Here is a 20,231-nt window from a genome sequence, read left to right on the forward strand (position 1 = left end):
TATAGAAAGAAACCTGAAGTCATTAGACCCTTCTCCTGGTTAAACACTCTCCAAAACATCTTCTATATGGGGTCCACTCTGATCCCCAGATCGTTTCCTGGAACCTACTTTTCACACGTCAATCCCTTTTCTAAGCCTGCACACCAGGGGAAGTAGAATGTTTTAGTGGACAAGATTGGCAGAACGGTTTGGTGGTCAAGATTAGCAGGTGAGGGAAAGACGGATTCTCCTGTGTTAAGGCCAGATGTTGTGTGACTAGGAATCTCCCACTTCCATTTCCTCACTCCTACCTGAGAAGTGGGCAGAGGACTAGATTAGGAATCACTAAATGGTGGTTTGGCAGGTAACAGAAAGGAAGTTCAATAGCCCAGGTGAAATAAGAAGGAGCAGTGGGGGCTGTGGCAAGTTAGAGAATACCATGCCTTGATTTAAAAAGGCAGCCCCACTCAGCATTAGGCTATTGTTGACATGGGAAATATAGGTCCAGTGTTGGCATATATACTAATTTTTCAAGAGCTGGGAATCAAATTTTGCCCAATGAGATATCCTATGGTGTTTAAACATTGGCATCTGGTTAAACATAAACATAAACAACACTGAGTGGACCAAATTAAGATCAGGTGCAGGCCAGATCTGCCCATGGGCTGCCAGTTTGCGATGCCTGACGTAGATGCCGCCTCACGTTACTCAGAAGTTTATGATTCCATCCCACGTGCAGCTCTTCAAGACGCTGCTGTAAGGGCGGCGGAATGCGTGCGTTCTGGGGCCCCGCCGCTTCTGATCGCGGTCCTGGGCCCCACCCATGCCCTTGCCCAGCCCTCTCCGGGAGAGGACTGTACGCCGGGACTCAGCCCCGTCCCTGGTGGCCGGGATGGGTCGCATGGCTTCTTCACACCCTCCCTACCTGCTCGCCTGCTCTCCCAGCAGAGCCGCAGCGATGACTCAGCCTCTGGTTGCCCAAGCCGGGTAGGGAGGAGCAGGGGCGGGGGAGGGGAGAGGGGCGGGCAGAGCTGGGCCCACGTAGGGGGGAGGGGAGAGAGGAGGCCGGAGGATCTAGGAGAAAGGGAGGAAGGCGGAGCAGTGGGGGAGGGGGGTGGGGGAGGAAGGAGGAGGAGGAGGGCGATGGGGAGGGGAGCTGCTCCTGGGGAAGCTGAAGGTTCAGCCCCCACCTCCTCCCCGCGCCCCTCTGACTTAGGGATGGCGAGGGCCCTCGAGCAGAAGAGAGGACCGGGTGTCGAGGGAGCGAGGCACCGAAGGGAAGATCGTGAGCTCCCGGCACTGGTTCCCCATCCCTGAGTGTCCTTGTCGGCCAGCGGTTCCCAGCCACGCCTGCGGACCACCCCGGCCGCGGTTGGATTAGTGCTGGGAAAGACACCTTTAGACATGGCCCCTTCGTGAGCACCTCCCTGCCTGTGGAGGCCTTGCGGGACGGCAGTCAAAAGGACAGCAGGGAGATGCAGCCCTGCGTGCTCGGGCGGAGAGAAAACCCGCACCGCCTGCCCGCAAGTGGAAATTTAAAGGCAGAGATGACCTACTGGAGCATTTTGCTGGGCTACACCGTAGCTATAAGGCAAGGATGAATTTGGAAGGTGGCCCCAGGAAGTTTCCTTAGCAATCTTTTTATGATATGGATTGACGAATGAATGAAATATGGTACAGGAGCATATCTGTGTGTAAGAGAAGACAGGTGTGTGTTTTTAATGTCCTTTTGTATGTCTGTGTGCGGTTTGCGAGGATGTCTATAGGAATCTGTATGTGTATCTTGGGTGATGTATGCATATGTATCTTATGGATATAAGCACATTGATAGCTGGATAGATGTGCTCAGACGGCATCTCTGTGTATATGTACAGGTGTTTTTATATGCCTGTTAAACAGGTGTTTAAGACCTATGGGCTTTCCTCGGTTTGTATTTAAATATGTGAATGGACATAAATCTGTGGGTTTGTGAATGTAACTACATATATTAATACTTGCGTATGTGTTGCTGTTGGGTGCCAGTGTTGTACGTGTGAGTGTGTGTGTGTATGCGACTCTGTGTGTCTTAGTGAGACTGAATTATGGTTGTGTATGTGTGTTAATGAGTGTATGGGAATATATTTGTGAGTCTGTGAAGAGGGCCAGAGTGTGCTTTAAGGTTGCTTATGTGTTTAGATAAGAACATGTGTATATTTTTCTAAGTCTATGTGGATGTGACTAATGAGTCTGGGTGTGTCTCTGTAGCCATCCTATTGGATCAGTCTGTGATAATCGGTCTGTGATTCTTCAGGGTTAGGCTGATTTAGGTGCTTCTTGGAGGAGGAGGTCCTCAGAGGGTGGGGACTGTGGAGGCAGGAAAAGCCCCTGGTGTGCTGGCCCAGTGGCCTTCCAGAGCCGTGGGGGGCAGGGTGAGCAATGTGGGCTGAAGCTAGACACACTGGCCCTGAATGCCAGAATAGGGCTTCCTCCTGGTCCTCAAGGCCTCCTCTGCTGCCTCCGCCCTCTCAAGTCTGCTTCTCCTGGGACCCCCTTGTTGTCTCCCTTGTCAGTGCTCTTCTGCAGGGGTATGCCCTTGATCATAACAACAGTGATATTATATCAACAGACATTTCTTCAAAGAACACATACAGATGTCCAAAAAGCACATGGAAGGATGCTAGGCATCGCTAACTATTGGAGAACAGCAAATCAAAACTACAGTGAGGTATCGCTTCACACCAGGCAGAATGGCCATCATCAAAAATTATACAAAACAATAAATGCTGGAGAGGGTAGAAAAAAGAGAACCCTCCTACATTGCTGGTGGGAATGTAAATTGGTGCAGCCACTATGGAGAACAGCATGGAGGTTCTTTAAAAAATGATAAATAGAGCTACTATATGATCCTGCCATCCCTCCTGGACATATATTTCAAAAAGATAACATGCACCCCAGCATTCATTGCAGCACTATTTATGGTCACCAAGACATGGAAGCAACCTAAATGTCCATCGCCAGAGGAAGAGATAAAGAAGAAGTGGTACATGTATACAATGGAGTATTATTCGGCCATTAAAAAGAATGAAATAATGCTATTGGCAATAACCTGTCTGGACCCAGAGATTATCATATTGAGTGCAGTAAGTCAGGGGAAACCAAATATCATACATCACTCATATGTAGAATTTAATTTTTAAAAAAAAGACACAAATGAACTTATTTACAAAACAGAATTACAAATACTGAAAGCACACTTGTGGTGACCAAAGAGGAAAGATAGGAGTGATGGATAAATCAGGAGATGGATTAACACACACACACTACTGCATAAGATAGGTAGCCAACAAGGACCTGCTGTATAGCACAGGGAACTCAGTATTCTGTGATAATCTGTATGAGAAAAAAATCTGAAAAAGAATGAATTTATGTATAACTAAATCACTGTGCTGTACACCTGAAACTAACACAATATTGTAAGTCAGCTATGCTCCAACGACTTCCCTGGTGGTCCAGCAGTTAAGGCTTCATGTTTCCACTGCAGGGGACATGGGTTCAATCCCTGGTGGGGGAACTAAGATCTTGCATGCTACATGACACAGCCAAAAACAAAATTATACTCGAATAAAGTTAAAAATAAATAACAATAACAGCAATGTTATGGAGTATTCCTGTGTGTCTGCCGCCTGAAAGCAGTGAACTGATACTGGTTCAAATTAGTGTCCCCAGTTCTGCAGGGTGGGCCACCGAGGAGGTGACGTGCCTGTTCCTGGTTACACAGCTAGTCAGGGTGCCTCAGGGTCCAGGGGCTACATGACCCCTCAACTGCTGGACCAGGCAGGGTCTCACAGCCGTGGTACGATTGACACTTGTAGTCAGCAGTTCAGTGTTACAGGGCTGCCCTGTTTGCTGGAGGATCTTCAGCCTCATGCTTGGTCTCCATACGTGAGTGCTGCACTTAGTCGCTCAGTCGTGTCCGACTCTGTGCGATCCCATGGACTGTAGCCTGCCAGGCTCCTCTGTCCAGGGAATTCTCTAGGCAAGAATACTGGAGTGGGTTGCCATTACCGCCTCCAGGGGGTCTTCCTGACCCAGGGATTGAACCCGGGTCCCCTGCGTCTCCTTCATCGGCAGGTGGGTGCTTCACTACTGAGCCACCTGGGAAGCCCTCAGTGGCATCTGTGTGTCAGAGGCCAGCAGCACCTCCCTTTCCAGCTGTGACTACCAAAATGCCTCTAGGTATTTCCAAATGTCTCCTGAGGACAAAATCACACCTGATTGAGAACCAGTGCACTAGACTATCCTGCCTTCCTCAAGAAATGTTTTCTGAGAGGCTGATCTGCACCCTGTCCGGTGGCTTCAGGGTTCCTCTTCTTTCACAATGATCTTCACTTCCACTTAGGTAGCCCCTTGCCTCTGTCGCAAACAGGTGGTTAACTAGCTAGGCCACCTTGTCCAGCAGCTCAGCCTCTCTAAATCTCAATCACAGAAAGCATAGGGCTTAGCACCTTGTAGATACCACTATAGCTCTTATTATTTAAAAAATAATTTTATTTACTTCTTTTTGGCTGCGCTGGGTCTTCACTGCTGTGTGGGCTTTCCTCTAGTTACGGCGAGCGGGGGCTACTCTCTAGTCTTGGTGCACAGGTTTCTCATTGCCATGGCTTCTCCTGTTGCAGAACCCGGGCTCAAGGGCATGCTTAGTTGCCCTATTGCACATGGGATCTTCCCGGATCAGGGATCAAACCCATGTCTCTTGTATTGGCAGGCGGATTCTTTACCACTGTATGTGCTGCGCTTAGTCATGTCCGACTCTTTGCAACATCAGGGACTATAGCCTGCCAGGCTCCTCTGTCCATGGGGATTCTCCAGGCAAGAATACTGGAGTGGGTTGCCATACCTTCATCCAGGGGATCTTCCCAACCCAGGTCTTCCGCATTGTATAGCTCTTATTATTATCATCTGAGTCACAGGGCTTCCCGGGGGTCAGAGCCAGGAAGAAGAGGGCCCCACGCCAGCTGACTCTCTCTGCCCCAAGCTGTGGATGATGCTGGTTCTGCGAGTTGGTTTTCCTGGTTCAGTGAGAAGGACACGGTGCTTCAGAGTTGGGCCAAAGCTGGCTCAATGTGATGCTATCATATTTATGCTATTTTGTCTTTACAATAAAACAGCCTGACTTTTTCCACCAGCAGAACCTGATTTTCATGAGTACACACTGCTTTGTGGCCAGTGCAGGTACTCAGAGGGATAAGGCGGAGCCAGGAGTAAGACTATCCCATGTCTGGGCTGGGACTCCAGGTACAGACAAGACACAGGTGGCAACACCTGCAGAGGCCTTCCACCTCCAGAGTCATGTCTGACTCTGCCACTCAGGAAACTCTCTTCACCTCTTAACTGTGTGTTCCTTTGCTGCGCCATCTTTCCTGTTCTCCAATCCCTACAGCGTTCCTGATATTTACAGGGCCCTACACCCAATCCTCACCCAAGGGTGAGGGTTCTGACGCCTCATTGCCTGAACCTGTGCAGTCTTGAGCAAGGCACTTTACTCTTTGTGCCTTAGCTTCCTCATTTTGAAAACTGGGATCCACTTGGACCCCCCTGGTGGTCCAGTGATTACAACTCCACGCTTCCAATACGGGGCATTTGGGTTTGATCCTTGGCTGGGGAACTAAGACCCTATATGCTGCACAGTGCAGCCAAATAAATAAATAAAATGAGGATCCTAGAGAGGCCCAGTCTGGAAAGATGAAATGAGACAGCACATGTAAAGGATGCTAGGCGTGTAGTAAGCCCTTAAATAAATAACAGCTCCCGTTACTGCTGTTATTCTTCATTAACCATGAAATACAAATGCACTCTTACTCATTGCCAGGCACTTAATCTGCCCAGGATTCTCTTCTCATTTGATCCCTTCAGCAGCTCTGCAGGAAGGTACTATTGTTAGTCTCAGCAGGGAAGAGGAAGTTCAGGTTCAATGATGTTAAGTGACTGACCTAAGGCAACTGAACTAATATGAACCAGAACCAAAGTGTTGTTACTACAAAGCCTGCCTACACTGAGCTTCTCCACCCAAAGCAGATTTTACCATAGGAAGGAAGGGCTCCTCTCTAGCTAGGGGACCCCTGCAAATCTGAGAGGGCTGGAGAAGGCGGCAGTGAGGAGGCTGGACAAAAGGAGGAGTTTGGCTCAAAATGGGTGACGTTTCCCTTCTCAGCTTTTGATGAAATCACCTAACAGAGTGGGGCTGCGGTCTCATGACCTCCAAGTGGTGTTGCCAACTTTTTCCTTGTGTGTAAAGTTTATTTTTATTACAAGCCTGCGTGTATACTGTTCCAGTGCTTTTTGTTTGAATTGGATTGTAGGGAGGTACAGAAGGGTATAACTCACAGGATGGAGGGGAGCACCATTTTAGAGCTGGTGCCAGAGAAAGGTGGTGTGTTTACCAGGAGCTGTGAGATTGAGGCCAGGTGAGTATATAAGCAAGGACAGCCTTGTGGAAGGGTTACTTCTTCCAATGCACGTGCCAAAGAGGAGAGAGAGGGCCACGTGATAACCGTTTTGTTTTCTTTTAAAGATATTCAAGGCATTGTTTTTCCTTGTACTGTGATGGTGTATTTATTGCCATGTAGCAAATTACCCCAAAGCTTAGTGGCTTAAAACAAATATTATCTCACCGTTCCTGTGGTTTAGGAATGCAGGAATGATTTAGCTGTGGAGGCTCTGGCTTTGGAGACTTCCATGAAGTTGAAGTCTAGATGTCAGCCAGGTCTGAAGTCATCTTGACTGGAACTGGGGCATCTGCTTCCAAGATGGCACACTCACATGGCCGTTGGCGGGAGGCTTCAGTTCTTCACCACGTGGGCCTCTCCAAAGGGCTGCTGTCCTCACACCATGGAGCAAGGGAGAGCAAGGTGGGGCAGCCACACTGTCCTTTATACCTAGCTCCAGAAGTTACTCATCATTGTTTCCTGAATAACCTGTTGCTGACACAGGTCAGCCCTGCTCAGTGTGGGAGGGCACCATACAAGGACGAGAATACCAGGAGGTGAAGATCATGGGGCCCTCTTGGAGGCAGCTATGAGAGTGGTCATCATTGCCCATTTGTGTTTTAATTGGAGTATAATTACTTTACAATGTTGTGTTGGTTTCTGCTGTACAATAAAATGAATCAGCCATATGTATGTATATAAATATATATCCCCTTCCTCTAGAACCTCCTTCCCACCCACCCTTACCCCACCCCTCTAGGTCATCACAGAGCACTGAGCTGAGCTCCCTGTGCTATACAGCAGCTTCCCACTAGCTATCTATTTTATACATGGTAGCCCGTTTGTTTACTACTGTATGGGAGACTCTGGATTTCAAAGCAAATCCAGTATTCAGACTGGGTTGTGAATGCCGAAAAGCTGACAGCTGCTCATCCAATGGCTTCATTGTACCTGGACCTGCCTGTGAGGTCTTCTTGAGGGCATGGCTCTTGCAGTGTCCTCGGATGACTCCTTCAGAAGTAAAGTGTTATAATCCCGTGACACTGAAAATGTGTTATTTGCTCCAGGTGCCAGCAGGGTGCAGTGGTTAAGAAGTATGAACCCTGTAACCAGGCAGACTGCTGCTACTGCAAGTCACATCAGTCGTGTCCAACTCTGTGTGACCCCAGAGATGGCAGCCCACTAGGCTCCCGCTAGTCTCTAGGATTCTTCAGGCAAGAACACTGGAGTGGGTTGCCATTTCCTTCTCCAGTGCATAAAAGTGAAAAGTGAAAGTGAAGTCACTCAGTCGTGTCCAACTCCTAGTGACCCCATGGACTGCAGCCTACCAGGCTCCTCCGTCCATGGGATTTTCCAGGCAAGAGTACTGGAGTGGGTTGCCATTGCCTTCTCCAGTAACCAGGCAGAACTGGAAACAGGCAGAACTGGATTTAAATCCTGACTCCCTTATTGATGATCTGGAAACTGGGCATCTGGCTTAACTTCTGAGCCTCAGTGCCTTTATGTATAAAGGATATTAAGATCAACTTCATAGGATCATTAGGGAGATGAAATTCTGGATGGCAGAGCGATGATAATAGTAGTCAGGTACTCTGCCAATGTTGACCCATAGGTTTGTTATTAATAGTGATAATAATAAAGTGATAATAAAAGTAATAATAGCTCACATTTATTGAGCGCCTATTATTGTCAGTCTCTGAAGCTCAGAGCAGTTAAGAACCTTGCCTAAGACACACAGCTAGGAGAGCTGAGACTCAAACCCAAGTCTGTCTGTTTCCAACCAAACCACTGGAGAACTTACTGTTTTCACCTGATAGTCTGTAACGACGGACTCTACATGGTTTTCCCTCTTTCCCTTTTCCCCCCTTTTCGGCTGCTTAGTAGTATATATGCTTGCATGTGTGCTGTCGCTTCAGTTATGGCTGATTCCTTGTGACCCTATGGTCTACGGGCCACCGGGATCTCCTGTCCATGCGATTCTCCAGGCAAGAATGCTGGAGTGGGTTGCCATGCCCTCCTCCAGGGGATCTTCCCAACCCAGGGATCAGACCCATGTCCCCCGCACTTCCTTTCTGGCTGCTTAGTAATACCTGGACAGTGCGTAATTAGTTATCTATTTCCCCTGTTGTTGGATACTTAGTTTCTAATTCTTCGCTATTAACAATGAGGCTTCAATGAGCAGCTTTGCTATCTAGGCCTTTGCCCAGCTCACCATATGCCAGGGGCCGCACCAGGTACTTGACGCATGTACTTTGTTCAACCCTCCACCAGCCCAAGGACATCAACTAGGAAATGAAACTTTAAGGCTATCGCCTAACACATAGTACTTTTTATAAGGATTGGAAATCTCTTGCTTTCTCAGTGCTGAAGTTCCTTATTCCAATAGGGGCCCCAGGGTGTACCTGTCTCTCGTCTGTAGCACATTCCTGGGAAATCAGAGGGCAGGAGTCTGCAAACTCAGGTTTATTAGAAGGACAGGCTCTCAGCACCCGGCACTCCTCAGAGGCGGCTCTGAAACATCCAGGGTAGGCCAGATTATGCTGCAGTGACAACCAACCCGAAAAGAGTGCCTTAAAACATCCATTGTGGGGTTGTGGCCAGCTCTATTTTGTGTTGTCCTCACTCCAGGCCCCAAGTCTATAGAGCAACCACCAACCTGAATTCTGCCACTAGCCATTCCAGGAAGCAAGAGAAAAGGCAGTTTGCATGCTGGCTCTTAAAGCTTTCACCTGGAAGGGTCTGCTTACTTCCTCTCATTTTTTTTTTTTTTTTTTGACAAAGCAAGCATATGTACTTGCATATGTAACTCTGCAAAGGTGTACATCCTGCTGTGTGCCCTGAGAAGGGAGAACGTCTGTGAACAGCACAGACGACCACCACAGGCCTTTCTTCTCCTGACCATTTAGAGTCAGACCACCAGAACCATGTTTTGGAACAACTGAGTCCAGGTCAGAAGTGCCCAAGGATGTCTTAGCCTTCTGTCTTGGAAGAAAGACTCTTACATCTCAACCGCTCCTACTCACACCCTGAAGCTGAGTTGGCCCTGAATCTCTGGGGCTCTAGGAGATAAGGAGAGCAGAGAAGGCGGGGTCTAGGGGGATGGACCGGGGGTGACCATGGGGGGAGCTCTGTATTCCGAGCTCTGTATTCTGTATCTGCTGTGGTGTGACTGTGTGTCTGTGCTTTTGGGCAGTAGAAAGGGCATTTGATTCCTGTGTGACCTTGGAAGGTCATCTGGGAACAACCTAAACACACCTCAAAGCAGAAGGGCTATACCGCTAGGATACTAAATACTAAGGAGAAATGATAAAGGGTGTTTATATTTATACAGATATACCTTGAAAACATGATGTTGAGTGGGAAATACAGCAAGTGGCAGAATGATATGTGCAGTGTGATACCATTTACGTAACTTAGAAACATATGCCCCGAACAACACTACACATGTTGTTCTCTGATGCAGGTGGTACAGATGACGGTGGTTGTGGGGTCTGGAGGGGCTGAGACAGAGAATGAAGCAGACAAGTGGGGCTTCAACTCTATTTGTAATTTAAAATAAACATACAGGATAAGCTTATACAATAAGATTTTAATAGCTGTCGATTCTGAGTAGGAAGACTTGGATGCTTGTGATATTATTGTTTCTATTTTATGTTTATATTTATGTTCTTAGGATGAAAAGGGGGAAAGCTTGCTGGTCTCCTAGGTCTTAGTTTCCTCCTCTCTAAAATAAGGTCATTGGACTTCCCTAGTGGTCCAGTGGTTGGAAAACCACCAGCCAATGCAGGGGACACAGGTTCAGTCCTAAGCCCCTGCACCACAGCTACTGAGCCCGTGAGCCTACAGCCTATGCTCCACAATGAAGCCGCCACAATGAGAAGCCCGCTCACTGCGACTAGAGAGTAGCCCCTGCTCACCACTAGAGAGTGCTGAAACAAACACCCAGTGTAGCTGGGGAAAAAACAAGGGTCATTGATCTAGAACAGTGGGGGTGGTTATCACAGACTAGCGAAATTTCAGGAAAGAAAATTGGAGAGAGGGATGTTCATTTTTTAAAAAAAGAATATATTTTATTTATTTTATTTGGTTACATTGGGTCTTAGTTTCAGCATGTGGGATCTAAGTTCCCTGACCAGGGATAAAACCTGGGCCCCCTCCATTGGGAGCACAGAATCTTAGCCACTGGCCCACCCAGGAAATCCCCCAGGGATGTTCATTTTAAATTTTGCCCACAAAAGGTTTTAAGAAAACAGAAGTATCTATTATGATATGAGAGCTGATTATAATTTTATTCTTGCTTTCCAATAACTTATTAAGTAAAAGAAATACATACTCACTGTAAAACATTTGGAAAAGTTATTGTGAATAGAATAAATTCCCCTGTTCTCACCACCCAGAGGGATAATCGCTATTTTATCTATGTATGTGTATGTGTGTGTGTTTATAGTGAGTGTGGTGTTTCCAATTTATATAGGACTTTTGTTCCTTTTTTCTTAAGGTAAAATTAGTACATTAGTGGAGATTTTTTAAAAAGATAAATAGAAGCAAATGGAGATAATAACAAATTGAGCTTTCTACCCATAATTTATTTTTCTCATCTCACCTTGAATCAATGAAAACTTCTCAGACTGGCATTTGGGAATAAGTAGAAGGAATAATAATAAATAATATTTATTGAGCCCTTACTATGTACCAAGCCTTGCACTAAATGCTTTACAGGGCTTATCCCACTTGATCCTCACCACAACCCTACGAGGTAGACACGTTTACTGCCCCCTTTCACAGATGTGGACGCTGAGGTTCAGAAAGACAAAGTAACTTGCTCCGAGTTACACATCGCCTAGAACCTGATGTCCAGAGAGATTAAGTAACCTGTCAGTTCTCGTGTCACTCCCTGAGTAATTTGCCCTGAGAACCAGAGGGTGGCCTGCTCAGGGTCGGAAGTTCAGCCTGGGGTCAGGGGACAGAGGAGCTACTGCTCAGGTCCCCATAGCATGTGGTCAGGAACGTGGTGGTCCTGGTCAGAGCGGTCTTCTCTGAGAGGAGCTTTTGTGGCCTGGTGATAGGAGTAGAATTTTTTCTTCTCATCAGCCAAGGCCAAGGCCAGAGCTGTCTCATCTCCTCGCCCCTCTGAATCGGCCTCCGGGGCCTTGGTCCAGGGTCAGCCCTGCCCAGGGGCCCCTGGGAAAGCTCAGGTCTGCCTGCTCACACCCTGCTGCACCTTCGCGTTTGGACCCCAACTCCTGTCTCCCAGAAACCAGGCAGCAGCGCCTTTCATTCGTCTGTCGCATGTCACATGCTCACTCAGTCCCCTCCTTTGGACTGAAGGCCTGCCACGTGCCAGGTGCTACAGCGAGCATGGAGGGCGGGTCTGGTGAGGAATAAGAAGTGATCTCTGCTCTCATGGAACTGTCTTAAACAGAGAGTCTGAAGGTGGGAAGAGAAGGGTCCCTGGCAACTGTTCTTTGCTCACCTCCATGCTTCAGACCAGGCAGGTCTGCTAGCAACATGCCTACTCAGCCCACCACCAGGCGGATTAGGACAGTGAGCACCATCCTGCCAACAGGCACAGGTGTACTGAACCCAACGCTCACACAATCTTAGGAGTCTTCTCAAGGAAAAGAGTTCAAATCCAAAATTATAAATACAGAATTAGTGCAAACTCGAATGTTTACTTAGCACATGAAAAGAAAGCACAGCATAGAGCAAAGTTTTAAAAAGCTGTCAGAATTTCCCTGGTGGTCCAGTGGTTAGGACTCGGCTTTCATTGCCGTGGCCCAGGTTCAATCCCTGGTCGGGGAAATAAGATCCCACAAACTGCATGGCATGGTCAAATGAAACAAAACCCAATGACTACCAAGTCCATAAGCCTCACAAAATCCAGAGTAATAAGCTAACACTTTATTAATTGGCCGACACACCTCTATTATATTTTGTCGTACTTTTTTTGACTGCACACCCTTTGATCACTGTGTGGATGCATTTCCAGGGCCCTTCCTTGGGGAGGTGGCAGGGCAAGTGAGAGGCCCTGAAGTTTAGCTTCATTAGCTTCTTGGTAATTCCTTACCTCACCAAATACTCAGACTAATCCTGTCTCGTAGGTGCCATTATTATTCCATTTCATAGATGGGGCAACTGAGGCTCAGAAAGAGAAAGGCTTGTCCAAGGTCACTGCTCTCCACTATGACCTTCACACCATCGTGCCCTGAATACAGCTCCTGGGTTTGGTAAACAGACTCAAACACATCCCCCACCCACGTGCTCCCAAGTTGGAAGAAAAAGGCAAGACAAGAAACCTGGAAGAAATAAGCTCCATCACAATGCCCCCTTGTCCCTTCCCTCCTTCTGTCAGATCTGATCAAACTTCCAACTCCTGCAGAAGTCTCTCAGGGCTCCAGGCGCCATTCTGGCCCCTTCCTCTTTGTATCATTGAATGAATTTATGTCCCCACATTGCTCTTCTTTCCCTGTGGCAGGAGGGAGTCAAGGTTCCTCTTTGTGATATAGTTTCCCAAATTGGAAAATGTCTCTAAGGTCTCCTTCAACTATAGAAATACAGGATTTTTTTTTTTTTTTTTTTGAGAAAGCCTTGAATTCTTCTGGTCCAGTATCAAGGCTGCAGCACCATCCCATCCAGTCTATCACCAAACCCTTTGACCTCTCTGATCCAACCCCCGACTATGGCCCTGGCCAAGCTGCCACCTTCTCTCCCGCCTGGACTGTGACAACAACAGCATCGGTCTCCATACAGGCTTGAAAGACAGTGAAAGTCGCTCAGCCATGTCCGACTCTTTGTGCCCCATGGACTGTAGCCCGCCAGGCACCTCCGTCCATGGAATTCTCCAGGCCAGAATACTGGAGTGGGTAGCTGTTCCCTTCTGCTGTTCCCTTCTGAGTGACCTTTTAAAAAACCGGGAATTTCCTAGCAGTCCAGTGGTTAGTACTCGACTCTCACTGCCATGGCCTGGGTTCAATCCCTTGTCAGGGAGCTAGAGATCCCACAAGCCATGGGGAGAGGCCAAAAAAACCAAACTCAAACAAAAACCAGTAAAGACAAAAATACCTGCCATGGCTGCTGGGCTCCTGGGCCCCTGCTCATCTCTCTCTGGTGCCCTCCAGCCCCACCATCACACGCAAGCTTTTTCTCACCTCAGGCCTTTGCGCATGCCATCCCCCCTCTGGGACACTTCCCCATGCTTCCACAGGCTAACTCCTATGCATCCTTTCCATCTCAGGTGCAATATCTTTTCTTCAAAAAGGGTTTCTCTGACCCCTCCATTTAAATGAAGTCCCTGGGAACAGGAACTGATGTCACCTGCTATATAGTAGGTTGAGAAATGGCCACCAAAGATATCAGGGCCTACTCTTTGGAACTTATAAAAGTTACCTTGTTTGGAAAAAGGCTAACATTTGCAGGTGTGATTAAATTAAGGACCTCAGCATGGGGAGATTATTCTGGATTATCAGGGAGGGCCCTAAATGCAATTATACATATCTGTGTAAGAGAGAAATAAAGGGAGATTTGACACATATACAAAGAGGAGGCAATGCAAAGATGAAGCAGAGAGATTTGAAGATGCTCGCCTTAAAGACTGGAGTGATGTGGGCACAAGCCAAGGAGAGCCAGCAGCCACCAGAAACTAGAAGAGGCAAGGAGTGAATTCTCCTCTAGAACTTTTGGAGGGAGTGCAGCCCTGCTAACATCTTAATTTCAGTCCAGTGATAGTGATTTGGGATGTCTGGCCTCCAGAACTGAGAGAATAAATGTCAGCTGTTTTAAGCAACCAAGCCTGTGGTACTTTGTTACAGTGACAATAAGAAACTAATACACCAACTCATTATCTTGTCTCTCTTTAATTCTTACAGAATTCTTACTTCATTCAGGATGCTCAGCTCAATTCTTCGTTTACCAGTCTTCTTTCCAGGTGAGGCTATGTGACTATGTTCTGGCCAATGAGGTCTAAGCAAAGGATGTGCGGATTTCTGAGAAGGCGCCTTCAAAAGGAATAGAGAACCAAAGTGTGCCCTTTTGCTCTTCCATCTTTCCTTCTTTCTGTCTGGAATACATACGTGAAGGCTGACATTCCAGCAGCCATCTTGGAAACATGAAGTCAACAGAGGCTTCCATACCTAAACTGCTGAACCAACACCTCCAGATTTGTCATTATGAAAAAAACAAATTTTTTTTCATGTTGATGCCACTGTCCTCAAAGTCTGTGTTTATAATAGCTGTTCACAATCCCCTCTGAAAAATCTTTCCTACTTTTCCATATCATGCCGTTTTTTTTTTACTCCATTGATGTCATCAGAATGTATAGTAATATCTATATTTGTGTGTTTAGCTATTTAATGTCTGCTTCCTCTACTAAACTATAATCTCCATGAGGGCAAGACTTATGTCTGCTTTCTTCATAGCATAGGACCTGGTGTAGAGTAGGTGCTCAATAAACATTTATTGAATGAATGCATGTGTGAATGAATGAATAAACTATGCCTCATCTAATAAGGCCCCAGGCTCATTGTAAGACATAGAGCACACTTCATTTCTCTTGTCTCTAGCCCAGTCCTGAGCCCCAAGTGAATGTTCCTGGAATTCGGATAAAGTGGAATGGAATACGAAGAAGAGAAAACATCTGGACTCCAGTCAGTCAGCACTGTGGCTTGGTGAGAATGGGTGCTGAGTAAAGGTTGGTTGACTGACTTGGGAACAGCCTGGCCCTCTGAAGAAGGACAAGGACGTGGGGGATGGCATTTCAGCTGGGACAAGAGGCCCCGAGAGCCCAGTGTCTGCCAGATCTCCTACCAGCCATCAGCTTTGCAGGGCAGGCAGAAGCCAACTTGGTGCTCCCCCAGGCTGTGGCCACTTTAAGTTCCTGGTAATCGAGGCTCAGAGAGGGGCAGGGGCTTGCCTGAGGTCACCCAGGATGTCGACAGAACCTAGATTAGGCCACGTGGCTCCCAGCTCCTCCTGCTGGTTTTCTCACCTCTGCACTCTGGCGCCTTCAAGGCGAGGAGACCAAGGGAAAGCAGGCCTGCATGCCGAGGGCTTCCTACATTCTAGCTGAAACATCAGCTGCCAGGGTTCAACCTTCCCATTTTACAGATGCCATCCCTGAGGCACTGTGAGGCTGTGGGTCCTGCACCGGAGTTTGCAGGAGCTGGAAACTCAGGCCAGGTGACCCCAGTGTTGAGCTTTCCCCACATTCGCATCATGTCTCTTGACCCTGCCATAGCAATTCTCACTCCCCAAGCTAGGGGCAGAGTGTGACTTCCCACTGGGGCTCTCAAGCTGCAGACCGGAGGCTGGCAGTTTAGGACTTAACTGCTCATAGCTGATCCATATGTCTAAGGTGCCTGAGAAACTTGCTTGCTTGACCACCTGTCCTTCAGGTGGAGAAAGGGGAAGCTGAGAGCATTCCAGGGTCTGGTCAGGGTCACAGGGCGACCAGTCATGGTGGAACCAGGGCCAAGGTCTGCCATGTCTCTCTTGGCCAGTGTCCAGCCATCTGCGGTTCAGTAATGACCTCTACACTCAGCCCTGGAGAAAAAGAATGATGCATCTTCACAAGTCCAAGGTCAGGGGCACCTCCTTCCACAAATGTAGCCAATGCCTTGCACTCACATAGCCATTCTCAAACTTTTTGGTCTCAAGACCCTCTTAAAAATCACTGAACCCCAAAGATATTTTGTTTATGGTGTTTATGTCTATCAACATTTACTGTATCAGAAATAGAAATTGAGACACTTAATAAATATGAATGATGTAAAAATAACTAAGCACTCTAACATAAATACATGTTATAAAAAATAACCATATTTTAGGAAAAAATTAGGGTGAAGAGTAGCACTGCTTTACATTTTTCCAAATCTCCTTATTGTCTGCTTTAATAGAGAGCAGCTGGATTCTCACATCTGCATCTGCGTTCAATCTGCTATGAAACAACGTGACACGTTGCCTCTGGGAAACTCCACAGTACACTTGTGAGAGAATGAGAGTGCAAAAGGTCTTAGTCTTACAATGAAAAGAGCTGTGACCTCGGGATCCCCTTGAAAGCGTCCTGGAGATCTTCAGGGGTCCCTGGACCATACTTTGAGAACCGGTGGTCTACATTCGTGATTTATATGAAGTGGATCTGGTTGTCATTTGTATCTGATAGAGGCCCAAAGTGAGGCTCAGGCTTCCCAGGGGGCACTAGTGGGAAGAACCTGCCTGCCAGGGCAGGGGACCAAGAGACACTGATTCGATCCCTGGGTCAGAAAGATCCCCGGGAAGAGGAAATGGCAGCCCACTCCAGTATTCTTGCCTGGAGAATCCCATGGACAGAGGAGCCTGGCAGGCTACAGTCTGTGGGGTCACCAAGAGTCAGACACAACAGCAGGCATGCAGTCACGAATGGATCAAGGTGAGGCTCAGCGAAGTTGTGAGGCTTGCCCCCAGAGACACACGGCCAGTGAACGGTGCTGTCAGGATCTGAACCCAAGACCATCACCTCTAAGGAACTGTGTCCTTAACAGCAAAACTGTTCTCCAACCTCTGGCTGATGGACAGGGATGGTTGTAAGAGGGATGGTATCAGGAAGGAGCCAGAGGCTGTGGGATGCCATTAAGTAGGGAGAACGAAGTAGTGAGGTGGTAAAGAGTGCGTGCTCAGGAACAGCCTGCCTGGACCCACATCCTGGCTCTGACCTATGCATTCTGTTTGACCTGGGGCCAAGCACTCAACTTCTCTGAGTTTCAGACACCCCCTCTGTAAAATGTGATAATATACTATCTGCACCATAGGGTCTTTGGGAAGATTAAATATTAATTCATGTAAATATTAACAGTGCTCAATAAATGTGGATAGTGTATACATCCTTTGTTGCTATAAATTTGAGGACAGGGCTGTGCATATGTTTTCACTGAGGCTGGAGAGAGAGGCAGGGGTGCCTAGAGTACAGGTCCTGAGGGCCGGGGCCGGGGCAGTGAGGAGACAGGTGGCCTGGAGGGCGAGGGAGGGCTCATACCCAGAGCATGGTGCTCCCGAGTGCTGCGTTCCTGCTGATGCTGACTCCATGACTTCAGGCGCCCAAGTCAGCACTGAAATACGCTCTGACTGGAGCGCCGGCCGTGCCTGCCCCAGTAGACAGAAGCCAAATCTCTTCTTCAGGTCACCATCCTGGCCACTGTGTCCTGAGACTAGGCCTCCAAGAGTCCAGCCTAGAAAAGCCTCCAGACCACCTGCCTCTCCTGACCTCATTTGGGGAGCGAAGCCACGAGCTCTAGCTCCCTCTTCTCCTGTATTCCCGGCTCTAGAAAATGGTCTAGAACCACACTGTCAAGCGATCCTGGAGCCGCCTTGCCCAACTGCCCCCTTTCCCTTTTAGTAGGTGGGAACTTGAGTCCCGGAGACAGAAAGAGGCTGCTCACACCACACAGCAAAGCTGGGAACACGAAGCCCAGATTGCCTGATGTTTGCTTCGGGTTGCGCCACCATGGCACATCCCACTTTCCCTGCTCAGCAGGGATTTAAGGCCAATGTGTCTGAGGACAGTGGCTCTGGAGCTCCCCTGCCTGGTACAAGTCTCAACTCTGCCACTTCCTGGCTCTGAGACCTCAGGCAAGATGCTTAGCCTCTCTATGCCTCGTTTTCTTTAATTATAGAATGGGAACACATAATTTCACCTCCTTCAGTTAAGTATTGTATGGATTAACGTGAGCAGATCCATGCAAAGCACGAGACACTGCTGAGCGTTGAGCACTGGTGGGCAACACGGACACCATCACCACCACCTTCACCATCCTCGTCGTGAGGAGATGGATGCACTGGGGGTGTTCCTTGTAGAGCACTCACCCTATTCTGTGCGAGGGAGAAGAGGGTAAAGGCAAAGCTGGATTCTGACCTCTGCATAGTAACTGATTCACAGGGCGATTTGGGGCAGATGGCCTGCTGTGTCTGGGCCTCTGGGATTCCAGCTGGAACAAAAGGGTCTGTTTAAAAAATTCTTTTCTATTATACCTCTAGCCTCCTCTGGCAATAATGACCATAGAGATGTGTAGGGCTGCTCATTACAGTATAAGGTAGCAATAAACACCTGGAAAACAATCTTAATGTCCTTCTACTCTGCAGCTTTAAAAATAAGAGTATAGCTCCAAACAGAAATAATCCAAATGTTCATCAACAGGTGAAGGGAAACCCAAACTGACACATCGAAGCGGTAAAACACTCTTCTGCAATGAGAGGCAATGAACTCAGGACACAGCAACATGGGTGAGCCTCAGAAACATCATGCTTGGTAAGTAAGCCTTGCCCCAAAGAGTGCCTGCCGTGTTATCCGTTAAAGTGAAATTCTGGAGGACTTTCCTGGTGGTCCAGTGGTTAGGGGTCTGCCTTGCAATGCAAGGCTCCGTCCCTGGTCAAGGAACTAAGATCTCACAAGCCATGGAGTTACTGAGCTTGGGGGGTTCAACCACTGAGTCAGCATGCCGGCCGCAGTTACTGAGCCCTGCATCACAACCAGAGAATCTGTGCATTGCAATGAAAGAGCCCTTGTATTGCAACTAGGACCCGACACAGCCAAAAAGGAAATAAATAAATTTCTGGAAAAGGGAAATCTAAACTATAGGGACAGGAAATAGTTTATTGGTTGCCTGGGGCTGGGTATGAGGACAAGAGATTGGTAACAAAAGGGCATGAGGGAATTTTGGGGGTGACAGAAATGTTCCAGGTCTTGATGACGGTGGTGGTTACATGGATGTATATAAATTTGTGAAACTCACTGAATTGTTCTCTTAAAATGGGTACATTTTACTCTATGTAAATCACACCACAATCAAATTGGTTAAAAAAATAAATGATAATTCACACATATAAGGAAAACTTTGAATTTGTCAGGAGTGGGCTACATCTTTGGCACCAATATGGCGAGATGTGCACGTTGCGTTGTTAAAAGAAAAATAAAGGCAGTTACGCAACAAGGCAGGAGACCCTGATGGTTATGGAGAGAGATCTCTGGGGGCTGAACCTGGGCTGCACGCCTCACGTGCATGCAAGGTTTTATAGACGAGAAGACTGAGGCGCAGAGAGATGAAGTAACACTTAGGAAGCCAAGAAGCTGCAGGGTTGGAACCTATTGCGACTCCAATCCAGTAAATAATTGCCAAGGTTAATCTATGTGCACAAAAAATCTGGAGAGATAACCCCAAACTAGGCCTGGGGATTGTGCATAGGAAACAGATTCGTGGGCACTTTTGCTTTCAATACCATGTATTTCTGTTCTGTTACATTTGTTGTAACATGCCTGAATCTTTCTAATCAGAGAAAGCAATATAGGGTGTTTTTTTTTTTTAAATTACTAAAGAAAGTCCCCGTCCTGTATCTCGTCTGCACAGAAGCTGAACATCCACTCTCCACTTCTCCCTCCACCAGACAGGTACACGGGCCCCACTGATAAAGGCCAGGGGCCACCATATCAGGCCTACGCAGCCCCTGCAGTCCCATCCATCTGGTGTCCCCAGGGAGGGCGGGCCTAGTCCCAGGAATCAGCAGCCTCGGGGCCCTGGAGATAAGAGGACCTGGAGGGCTGGGCGGTGAGAACCAGTGGGGTCAGGGACTGCAGCAGGGAGGGGTCTGTGAGCCAGGGATGTTGGTGGACCTTTCTCCACTGAATAGACCGGGCTGCTAAGACCCAGAGGAGCTGTGACTAGCCTGCTCTGTTTGTGGATCTGACTTTGTCTGCTGTGTAGCCCTGGGTATATGTCTCTCTCAGATCCTCAAGGTCCCCCGGGATTCTTTGATTCCAGCCTGGTC

At 47.8% G+C, this 20,231-nt stretch overlaps 1 long non-coding RNA gene across 2 annotated transcripts; it reads left to right on the forward strand.

Moving 5' to 3' along the window:
• The first annotated feature begins 736 nt into the window (after positions 1-736).
• LOC120864405 lies at positions 737-19,290 on the forward strand. Of its 2 annotated transcripts, none has more exons than XR_005721189.1 (3): positions 737-966; positions 15,002-15,106; positions 18,607-19,290. It is a non-coding gene; the product is annotated as an uncharacterized LOC120864405 (long non-coding RNA). The 2 variants fall into 2 exon arrangements; XR_005721188.1 differs by having other exon boundaries at positions 750-966; positions 15,002-15,318.
• Positions 19,291-20,231: the final 941 nt, after the last annotated feature.

The sequence above is a fragment of the Oryx dammah genome, unplaced genomic scaffold, assembly GCF_014754425.2.
Source record: "Oryx dammah isolate SB20612 unplaced genomic scaffold, SCBI_Odam_1.1 HiC_scaffold_5, whole genome shotgun sequence".
NCBI classification, from domain to species: Eukaryota; Metazoa; Chordata; class Mammalia; order Artiodactyla; family Bovidae; genus Oryx; species Oryx dammah.